This window comes from Neophocaena asiaeorientalis, unplaced genomic scaffold, assembly GCF_003031525.2.
Source record: "Neophocaena asiaeorientalis asiaeorientalis breed wild unplaced genomic scaffold, Neophocaena_asiaeorientalis_V1.1 scaffold356, whole genome shotgun sequence".
Lineage (NCBI taxonomy): Eukaryota > Metazoa > Chordata > Mammalia > Artiodactyla > Phocoenidae > Neophocaena > Neophocaena asiaeorientalis.
Genome location: NW_020172269.1, coordinates 1166199 through 1176636, shown reverse-complemented (window position 1 = coordinate 1176636; position 10438 = coordinate 1166199). Strand labels below are relative to the sequence as shown.

At 48.8% G+C, this 10438-nt stretch overlaps 1 protein-coding gene across 1 annotated transcript in view; it reads left to right on the top strand.

Annotated features, from left to right (window-relative positions):
- The first annotated feature begins 243 nt into the window (after positions 1-243).
- JAKMIP3 (Janus kinase and microtubule interacting protein 3) overlaps positions 244-10438 on the top strand; it is a 92266-nt gene continuing 82071 nt past the window's right edge. Inside the window, exon 1 of the mRNA XM_024762174.1 lies at positions 244-319. The gene's annotated coding sequence lies outside the window, so the exon portion shown is untranslated. The remainder of the gene's footprint in view (positions 320-10438) is intronic.

The following is a 10438-nucleotide window of genomic DNA, read 5'->3' as shown; positions in this document are numbered from 1 at the left end:
TCTGCCCTGCCCGACCCTGGGGTCTGACAATCCCATCTCCCAGCAGAGCTGCCTTGCCTCCACACTCACCCTGCTCCCGGGCAGGGCCCAATGCCTGGACCCTTCCTATCAGGGGTCGGTGGGCTGCGAGCCGTACCCCCAGCGACCGTGCTGTGCCATAATCCAGTGCAAAGTTGTGAGACCTTGTCCTTCGCACCCAGCCAGGATCTCCTGCTGAGAGTGGCCTGCCTGCGGCGACCTCAGTGAAAGGGTCAAGCCTCCCAGCCGATTTGCGCCTGGAGTAGACCTCTTAAGTCAGCGTCACATCTGTGCCCTCCAGGTAAGCAGCCTTGGGACCGCCGCTCCCTCCCTGGCGCTGGGCTGTCAGGCTGGCTAGGTTCCCTGCAGCAGCATCCGGCAGAGATCCTGCAGACGGGGGCCCTTCCTTGCTGGCCTCTTCCGTGACTCTACCTCTAGCCCGTGACTCAGATGAGCACTGGGTCAACTCAGCTCTGGGGTGCCTCTGTCACCACCCCAAAGGGCTGGGACCCTCTGTGCAAGTCTCACCATGTGTGAGGGACTCCCCCTCCCAAGTCTTCACCAGTGCACTAGGTAAGCACTTGGGCCCCTTTACCTCTGACTTTTGCCTTTTTTTTTTCCTGATTATAAAGGAAATTCTAAAATTATAGAGAAGCGCAATCAAGACAATCAATACTACCCCGAATTAACACCTGCATAGGTAACTCCTGCACATGGATAGGTGCTGCTGTGGACTGAATTATGTCCCCCGAAGTCATTTGTGAAGCCTTGACCCCCAATGTGATGGCACTTGGAGGTGGGATCTTTAGAGGGAATTAGGGTTGGATGAGGTCGTGAGGGTGGGGCCCCCAGGATGGGATTAGTGCCCTTATAAGAGACATCAGAGAGCTTGCTCTGTCTCTGTCTCTGTCTCCCTCTGCCATGTAGGGATTCTGAGATGCATCCACATTGAGTAGTTCACCCCTTCTCTGAGGAGCCTTCCGTGATGTACGTGTTAACAGTTTTTTTAATTTTTATTTATTTATTTTGGCCATGCCACATGGCATGTAGGATCTTAGTTCCCCGACCGGGGATCAAACCTACACCCCCTGCATTGGAAGTGTGGAGTCTTAACCACTGGACCACCAGGGAAGTCCCCAAATGCTTTTTTAAAGTTTTACAAGCGACTAATTTTAGACTTACAGAAAAGTTACAAAAACAGCACCGAGTTCTGTAGGTTCCCCTGGTGTTAACGTCTTCTGTGACATCTTCCTGTAGATCATGGTCAGAACCAGGACACCTCTACACTATTCACCGGACAGCCGGCCTTCCTCTCACCAGTTCCCCACTGATGCCCTTTTTCTGCCCCACCAGGATCCCAGCTGTTGTGCTTCCTTGGTCTCTTCCAGTAGGTGACCCTTCCTTAGTCTTTCCTTGTCTTTTATGACATTGATACTTTTAGAAACTATGTACTGACGAATTGTTTTGTAAAATGCTGCTCAAATTGACTTTATCTGCTCTTTTCTCGTGCTGGGAATGAGGTGATGCATTTTTGGCCAGACCACCCCCACCGCCCCGCCCCCGCTCCCCCCCCACCAGCACCCATGTGCCTGTCTTCACAAACCGCGTCAGGAAGTCACCGTGTCCACACGGCTCGTTGACAGTGATGTAGGGCTGCCTCGATGCTTTCTCCGTGTGAAGCGGCCATCCTTCCTTTCCCTGAATCCTCACTCACCAGTGCCGGTGTCTCGCACATCTTGCGTCTGCGTTATTACTGTGGTGTTTGCTGTCAGGCCTCCCTTGTCCTTTTCTTTTTCATTGCCGGTTGGAATTCTCCTGGAAGGGAAAGGCGTGTCCTCTCCTCATCCATTTAGTTGATTATTTGTTCTTATCTGTAGGGACACATGAATGATGGCTTTGCTCCATGGGTTAGAATCCAGTGGTAACAATATTTTGTCCAGCAGATGGTTCCAGCGCTGGCTTCAGGGACAAGCTCAGGCTGCTGCTGGACTCTCTCAGCAAGCCCATCTTTTCTTTCTCTTAAGTTAAAATATTTTTTTTCTCATTGTCTTACTTTCTGGAACTACAAGATGTTCCAGGCTTGGCTGGTTCCAAAAATCCTTGGTTTGTGGTTTCTTTCACTGAGTTTTTGTTTGTTTGTTTGCTTTTTAATGTTTTCCATCGTTTCCTTGCTTCTGTGTTGGTTTTAAACATCTGATGCTAGTCTCATTCTTTTGACTCTGTTGGTTTTGCCTGGAGGCCTTGAGGATTTTATCTTTATCTTTGGAGTCTTATAGTTTTACTAGGGATGTTTCAGAGTTGATTGGCCTGGGTTTGTTTTTCTAGGTTCCCAGTGGGCCTTTTGAGATGTGCAGATTCAGGTCTTTTTCTGTATATGGAAAGTTTCCATGGATTATAGCTTTAAATATTAGCTTTGTTTGTGCCATTGCTTTGTTTTTCTTCTTTAGAGATCCTGAAGATATGAATACTATCCCTCCTCTGCTTATCTTCCCTTCTTTCTCTCTGACTCTTTACTGTTTCTTTATGTCACTCCCTTCTCTTGGTGTCTCCTGGCCTGGTCTTCAATCTTCGATGCTCCTTATTAGATTTTCATTTAACTTTATTCTTCCTTGGGCACCTTATACCCTATTTCTCATTTATGAGATGGTTTTGGCTTTCTCCTTCTCCTTCTCCTTCTTTCTTCTCCTTCTCCTTCTTCTTCTTCTCCTTCTCCTTCTTCTTCTTCTCCTTCTCCTTCTTCTGTGAATTTGATCATCTGTCTTTTCACTTTTCCCCATTTTTGGTTCACTTTAGTGTTCGAATTTCTAATTCAGGGTGGTTTTACACACCCTCAGATGGCTGTTTGAAGATGCTTAATTCTGTATGGATTTAGTTTTCTCCTGCGTCAGGTTGCTTTTAAACTGGGGGAAGTTGTACCAATTCTTTTATGTGAAATTTTATTTCCTGATTTTCTCCAGTAGTCTCCTGTGGACTTTCTTTTCTTTTGTTTGTATTTATGATTTGGGGGTGTTTTACAAGATTCCTAGCTTAATGGCCCCCTTTTGTGTCATCCTGGGGACGTCCAGATGTTTTAGTGAGTTGTGTGTGTGCTGTGGTGATGGGGGTCTTTGTCTTGAAGACTGCATTTCTTTTTTCTTCTTTTCTCTTTCTTTACCTGGTTACTAATAGGAGTTTCTCTCTTCCTCTTTTCCCTTTTTCTCCTCAGAAGCTCTGTGTTTGGAAAGCTGACCTTTCAAATCATGCTGTCCTTTCACATCACTCTGGCCTCTTAACTTGAATCCGTTAACTTTGAATGGCTCACTTGGCCCTTTATCTGTCTTTACATCGTATGTCTGCCCTCCCCAGCCCACCCTGACCTCCACCTTCTTTATCAAGATTAATCACATAGAATTGTGTCCATGTATGATGTACAACCTCTTGATTTGATGCATTTATAAATTGAAAATGATTCCCATCATAGTATTAGCTTCTATCCCCATCCTGTTATAGTTACCATTTGTTTTCTGTGGTGAGAACATGTAAGATCTGCTCTCTTAGCAATGCCGTGCCCTCTGATGGGGTCTGGGCCTTGTAGTTCTGTGAGCTCCCTTCCTGCAGTCAGGAAGGGGTTCTCGTGTTGAAAGTGGCTTTCATCTTTCCAGTGCCATCCACTAATCCACACCAGCCCCGTCTGTCCTCCTGGCGCTGGGTGGGGGCTGGGTGGGGCTGGATGGGGGCGTGAATGATGGTGGTCCCGGGATTTGTTGATTTATCTCCCTTTACTCACGGTTACTTGGAGGTTCCGCTACTCTGTCTTCAAGTAATGCCAAGGGTGTAGTTTGGCAAAGAATCTTTGATGTTGTGAAATTCTTTTGTGGAATTTAGTGAGGAGATTTTGGGGGGACTTGATTCTTGTGCAGCTACATTATCTCCCTGAGGAACATTCTTGTCCAAGTCTTTTGTGGCTGTTTGTCTTCATTTCTTATGGAAATTCCTAGGGGTGAAGCTGCTAGGTCACAGAGTAGGTGTGTGTCTTGTTTTATAAGAAACTGTCAGAACTTCTCCCCAAATGGCTGCACCATTTGATATGAAAATTCCAGTTGCTCCAAGTGCGTGCCAACATTTGGCGTTTGATCTTTTTAACTCTAGTCTCACTGGGGGGGGTGTGGTCGCATCTCTTTGTGGTTTTCACTTCCGTTTCCCTCGGTACTAATACATTGAGCACGTCTTTGTTGGGCGTTTGTATGTTTCCTTTTGTGAGGCTCGCGTGCAAATCTTTTGCCTATTTTTATTGGGTTGTTTGTCTTATTATGATTGAGTTGTAGGTGTTCTTTATATATCCTAGATGCCGGTTCTTTGTCAGATAGGTCTTGTGACTATTTTCTCCCCATCTGTGTCTCGCTTATTCATTTTCTAAAGTGGACCTTTGGGTGAGCAGAAGTTTTACATTTTGAGAAAGTCTAATTGATCAGGTTTTGTGTGTGTGTGTGTGTGTGTGTGTGTGTGTGTGTGTGTGTGTGTGTGGTTATTTCTTTTCGTGTGTCTTGTCAAGGACACGTGCCCTCCTCCGCGTCCCAGCCGTCTTCTCCTGCATATTCTCCCTGTGCCCTTCTGACGGGACCCCAGTAGTGTTGGACAGCCTCCTCGTGTTCTGGTCTGAGAGGCTCAGCTGGCCCGTGTCCTGCGGAGGCTGGAATCGCCACTTGCCCCGGGAGCTCCAGGTCTTTTTGGGGAAATGTTATCTGAAGACCCACACGGCTGGGTGCTAGCGGAACTCATGGCTTCTGCACTGGTCTCGACTTTGTGTATTTTCAGAGGACAGCATGAGAAACAATTTTAAGAGAAAATGCATCGTGATTTTATACTGAAAATTTTAATTCAAATTTAAGACTATAGGTAATTATTTCTTTATTTTGATGTGTCCATCTTCTTTCTCTTAGGCTGAGATTCTTGGCTTCTAATGATGTTCTTAAGATTACCTCTTTGCTTTATTCTATTAGCTTCAAAATAATATCAATGTGTTAAACGAGTATGGTTAGTAAAAAAAAGTTTGATTTCTTTTTTTTTTGTTTTGTTTTGCGGTACGCGGGCCTCTCACTGCCGTGGCCTCTCCCGTTGCGGAGCACAGGCTCCGGACGCGCAGGCTCAGCGGCCATGGCTCACGGGCCCAGCCGCTCTGCGGCATGTGGGATCCTCCCGGACCGGGGCACGAACCCGCGTCCCCCGCATCGGCAGGCGGACTCTCCGCCACTGCGCCACCAGGGAAGCCCCATCTTTGTCTTTTTAACCCTCTTCTCTCTCCTCTGTTCGTAATATTTTTAACGTAGTTTGTGATTTATGTTTCTACTTAACAGTAATATAGGCAAATGCACGTGTATTTCCCTTCGCCCTGTGCCGTCTTAGGGGAAGGGTAACCTGCTATGAGCCTGTTGTACTGTTCATTGTGCTCACTTAGTACCAGGTCTCAGCGTCGCTGTGCAGAGACTGCCCTCATTCTTGTCCTCAGCTGCCTAGCGTTCCCCGAGGGGCTGGAACTTAACCTAGCCGACGAGCTCTCTGTCCACGAACATTTGGATTGTTTCCAGCTGAATATCCTTGTGCATGCATGGTTTTTATATATTTTCAAGTATATCTTTGACTAGGTTCTTAGAAGTGGGATTTCTAGGCCAAAAGGAAAATGACTGTGTACTTTTGCTATATATTGCCAGAATCCCCTCCCCAGGAGTTGCACTGTCGTGTGGCATTCTACCAGCAACGCATGAGAGCCTGCTTCTCACAGCCTCGCCAACAGACAATGTTGTCAAACTTTTGGGGGTTTGCCAGGTAGGGGAGAAACGGTAAATTCAGTGTATTTTTATTTGCATTTCTCTTACCAGGCGTGAAGTTGAGCATCTTTTCATGTATTTAAAGGCTTTTCGCATTGTGTTTTGTGTGAACAGTTTATTCATAAGTCTTGCCCATTTTTTTCTTTCTTCTCTGGGGTTGTTTGGCTTTTTTCTTCTCAATTTTCGGAAGTTCGTTATATATCAGCCTTTGACCTATGACATAAGTTGCATGTATTTTCTCTGTTTTGTCATTTATCGTTGAACTTTGCCTACGGTAGGGTTTTCTTTTGTTGTTGTTGTTTTTCCCATGCAAAATCACATACGCGTTTATCCCACCAAGCCTCCATCTCAGGGGGGACCACTCCGTTTTGAGGTGCACACTTGCTAGTGGTTTCTGAGTTCCCAGTCCTCAGAACCATCACACATCCCTTCTCCCACGCTCACCAGCTCCTGCACGGTTTCTTAGGGGGTTGGTGGTGGTGGTTTGGAAGTAGTGGCTGGCAGAGTGAAGCTGGCTGCAAAGTCCCTCCTCTGGAGTCTGGGCTCCTTTGTGGGGTTTAGTGGTGATGCTGTGAGGCCCGGGGCTGGGTGTCAGGAAGCAGTTAGCCTCTGCAGAGACCTCCTGGCAGGCTCGCTTTGGGGATGCCCACTGTGACGGCACAGCCCCCGTAGGTAAGAGGCTGAGGGATCCTGAGCTCCCAGCCCCCGCCCGAAGCAGAACCCCCAGAACCCAGGGAGTGAGAGCAGGAGCCCCGCTGGGGTGCAGCCGCTCCAGACACCACCTGGGGCAGGCGTGAGCCTCCCGCTAAGCTTTGCGCACCTTTCTGACCGCACAACCCCAGTGAAGTAGGACGGTTGTGCTAAGCCGGCAGGTAGTGACCGGAAGAGAGGCAACGCTTTGCCATCTTTTTGTGGAAGACGTTTTTAGTTTGTTTTTTGTTTTACTTTTCTGGTGGCTCCGTTTAGTATTTAGAGGAAATTTGGGGAGGTTCAAAAATGATGACAGCCATTACGCCTCCAGCTCAGAAGTCTATTTCTTAATTTCCACTTAATGGCTCCATTGATGTATTTGGGTTGAAATGTCTTTCATTTTCTGCTTCCTATTTGTTGCGCCTTTTCTTCTTTCTTGCCTTCGTCTGCATCGACTGAGGTTTTTCTCCTCTCTTCTATTTAAACATCGTATATTCTATTTTCTATCATCTTCATGACCATCACTAAAAAACAGCAGACAGGGCTTCCCTGGTGGCGCAGTGGTTGAGAGTCCGCCTGCCGATGCAGGGGACGCGGGTTCGTGCCCCGGTCCGGGAAGATCCCACATGCCGCGGAGCGGCTGGGCCCGTGAGCCATGGCCGCTGAGCCTGCGCGTCCGGAGCCTGTGCTCCGCAACGGGAGAGGCCACAGCAGTGAGAGGCCCGCGTACCGCAAAAAACAAAAAACAAAACAAAAACAGCAGGCAAAATTAAGTTTTCAAGGCTGCAGTGAACCAGAACCCTCCTCCCAGGTAATACAAGGACTTGGGATACTCTCCATCAGTTTCTCCCTCTCCTAACTTTTATGTTTTCTTGTTTGGCATTTTGTTTCTAACTTGTTTACTTTGTAACACCACTAGAAATCGTTGTTCGTTCTTTACACTCATTTATTTTTTCTAGCTCCTCACATATTTAGCACTTTTGCGGCCTTTCCGTGTTCTTCTGGCCTCTCAGGTCCCTTTAGAGCCATTCTCGGCCTGAGACAAATCCTTTAGTTTCCTTTGTTCGGTCCTGGCATCCACTCTCTCAGCTCCTTTTTTCTTTTTGGGGGGGTCTGAAAATTTCTTCCTTTCAAGAATGAGGGTGGAATCTGTTTTTACTAGGGCTTGAATTCCTCTTTCTTTGGCAGGTACTTTTTAAAGTGCATTTACTCCTTTATTCCATTGTCTTATGGCTCTGTTGTTCTGATGAGAAGTTAGTCGTCAGTCTAACTGTCCTTCCTTTGAACATAAGCTTTTATTCCTCTGGCAGATTTTATTATTTTCTCTTTGCCTTTGTTTCTTTTTTCCTCAGGTTTCATTATGATGCGTCTAGAGTTTGACTTACTTTGAATCTTTGGATGGTTGTCTGTCATCAGTTTCAGAGAATTCTCAGTCACATCTGCAAATTTTGCCTCCAAGTTTTTGCCCTCATTTTTCCTTCTAAGAGACCTTCGCATCCTATCCCTGCCTCTCTCACCTCTCTTTTTTGTGTGCTGCCTTTTCTGTGCTCATTTCTGGGTCATTTTTTCTATGTCATCTTCCAGTCACTAGTTCAGTCTTATGCTACGAGGTGTCCATTGTGTCTTAACTCCAGTTACTATATTTGTTTTTCTAAAGTGCTCTCTGTTTTATTCATGTTTGAGATATTACGTCTTGTCGTTTTCTACTCCATGAAGTTGTTTTCAAGCTTCTAACTTATTTCTTTAAAAAAAGTGGAACCAGACCGTGGGGAGGGGAGAGAAGGGGTCTCTGGGGACTCTGCTCAGATGTGCTGTGAACCCAAAGCTGCCCCCAAAAGTAAAGCCTATTTAAAACCTAGCAAGGGTTGCTGTTCTGTGATCGGTAGTTGTTAATTCTGCGCTGAAGTCTGTGCGGGTCTCTTTCTGTTTTGTAAACTTGGTTCTTTCTCAGTTGTCGTGTCCCCTGCCCTCCCCGGTGTCATTAGCTGTCCTTGAACAATTGTCTGTGGGTTTCCCTGAGACCTTGGGTGAATGTGCTCTTCTAGGAGAGGGTCACACTCACTCCTGCCGGGCAGCTGGGGCACCTGGCTGGGAACCACTCCAGACCACTTCTCTGCCCGGAGGCCCTTGTTCCCCTCCGGGCTCCTGCTGTGCGAGGACCGACTGGTATGTGCACTCCTCAGGGCTGGGCTTCCTGGGGCTGCTGCCTTCACAGCAGCTCTCTCTGCAGCCCCGTGGAATGGGGTGGTGGATGCAATGGGGGTGAGCACAGCTGAATAGCCCCCGAGGGTCAGCCCTTTGGTCCTAGCTTAGCCCCAGGAGGGTAACTGGTGGAACTCCCCACTGGAGCAAGTACGCTGTCCCGTCTTGTCCACAGGAGGTGTTGGCTTTAGGCAAAGGCTGCCTTAGTTTTTCCATAATGTGCTATCTCTCCGTCCAGGCGGTCCCGGGACTTTGGCGTCTCAGCATCTTTGTTGCCTCTGGTTGGGAGGTGAGTGAGTGAGTTCTGACCTAACCAGCCCACCATTACCTGAAAAGGAATTCTGAAACTCTTCTTTGGTCCCATGGAGTATTGCAGATGGTTTGGAGATGTTGGTTTCCGTCCAGGGTGGGGCAGTGAGTACAAGAAGCGGCCTTAAAGTGGGGCTGCAACCTTGAGGCCGCGTTGTCACGATTTCAAGGCCATAGCTGGAATGACCACAGGTGGACCAGGGAACCTTACCCTGTGAACTTGGAAGAGGACGTGGAATGAGGTGTCCACACCCTAAGACAACTTCTCATCCCAGTGCCAGCGCCAGTGCCAGCCACAGCTTGGAGAAACTAGCAGTGTTTCTGGGGAGGGTTCAGTTCATGTGAGGGGCATGCCTGGGAAAGGCTGGACATCTCTCTCTCTCCTGGTCACCCTGTCCACCAAGAATCTTAGAAGTGAGGGCATGCGGGGCAAGTCACCAGGGAGCTTCCTCTGTGGACAAGCTCAGGGAATAGCTTCTCGGTTAATGTTTCTGGTACCTCTCATCCCAGGGGCTCAGGCCAACGCAGGAGGCCCTGCCAGTGGTTAGAGAGCTGGTGGACACAGGGCGGATGAGCTGTCGAGCTGACTGGGCCGGCGGGGCGTGGATGGGTCCAGACAGAGCCACCAGCGTGCAGCCCGATGAGGGCAGAAGCCCTGCAGAGCCGGCGCCCAAAGCCAGCTGTGAGTCGGGTAGAGGCAAGGCTGGCTGCAGCATCCACTCAGGTGGGGTCAGCTCATCACTAGGCGCCGTCAGGGAGCTGAAGTCGGGAAGAGAGTTGAGAAAGGGCAGCACCCTAGACGGCACCGTGGGAAGCAGGCTGCGCCCCTCACTCCCAGCTCCCGGGCCGGGTCCTCCGAGGGTCCTGCACCCCACGTTCCCCCGAGGAAGGCAGGCGGACCCTCTGGGTGTGTTGCAGGGTGTTGGCTACTTTGAGGCTCGCTGGGGCAGATTTCTTGGGACTGCTGGTGTCTATTTAGTTCGTTCTGTTTGTCCTGGAGCCAGAGCAGCAGTTGTGCAGGTTGGACTCTTAACTGGGAGGTTGACGCAGGTTCTGTCTTCGGGGCGGGGTGCATCGGTAAGCACGTGCCCAGGGTGTCATGCAGAGGTCGCATGGCTGTCCCCATGGGCCACGCGCACGGGGGCGACTCGTCTTGCGAAGCTCTGCTCAGGGCAGTTGGCTTGCGAAGTGGCGTGATTCAATTAAAATCCAACATCTTTTTCTGGCAAGATTTGGGAGGGAATTAAAGCAAAGCAGCCTTTGCCAAGAAGCCCATAGGCCGTGATGACGTCAAGTTTGGAAGCAGATGGAAGGAAGGGTGAGCGCACCTGCGGTCAGCAAGCTGGTGTGCCGCCGGCAGGTCCGAGCCGTGAACTGCCCACCTTGCTTTTAATTAATGCCTGATCTGGCTTCAC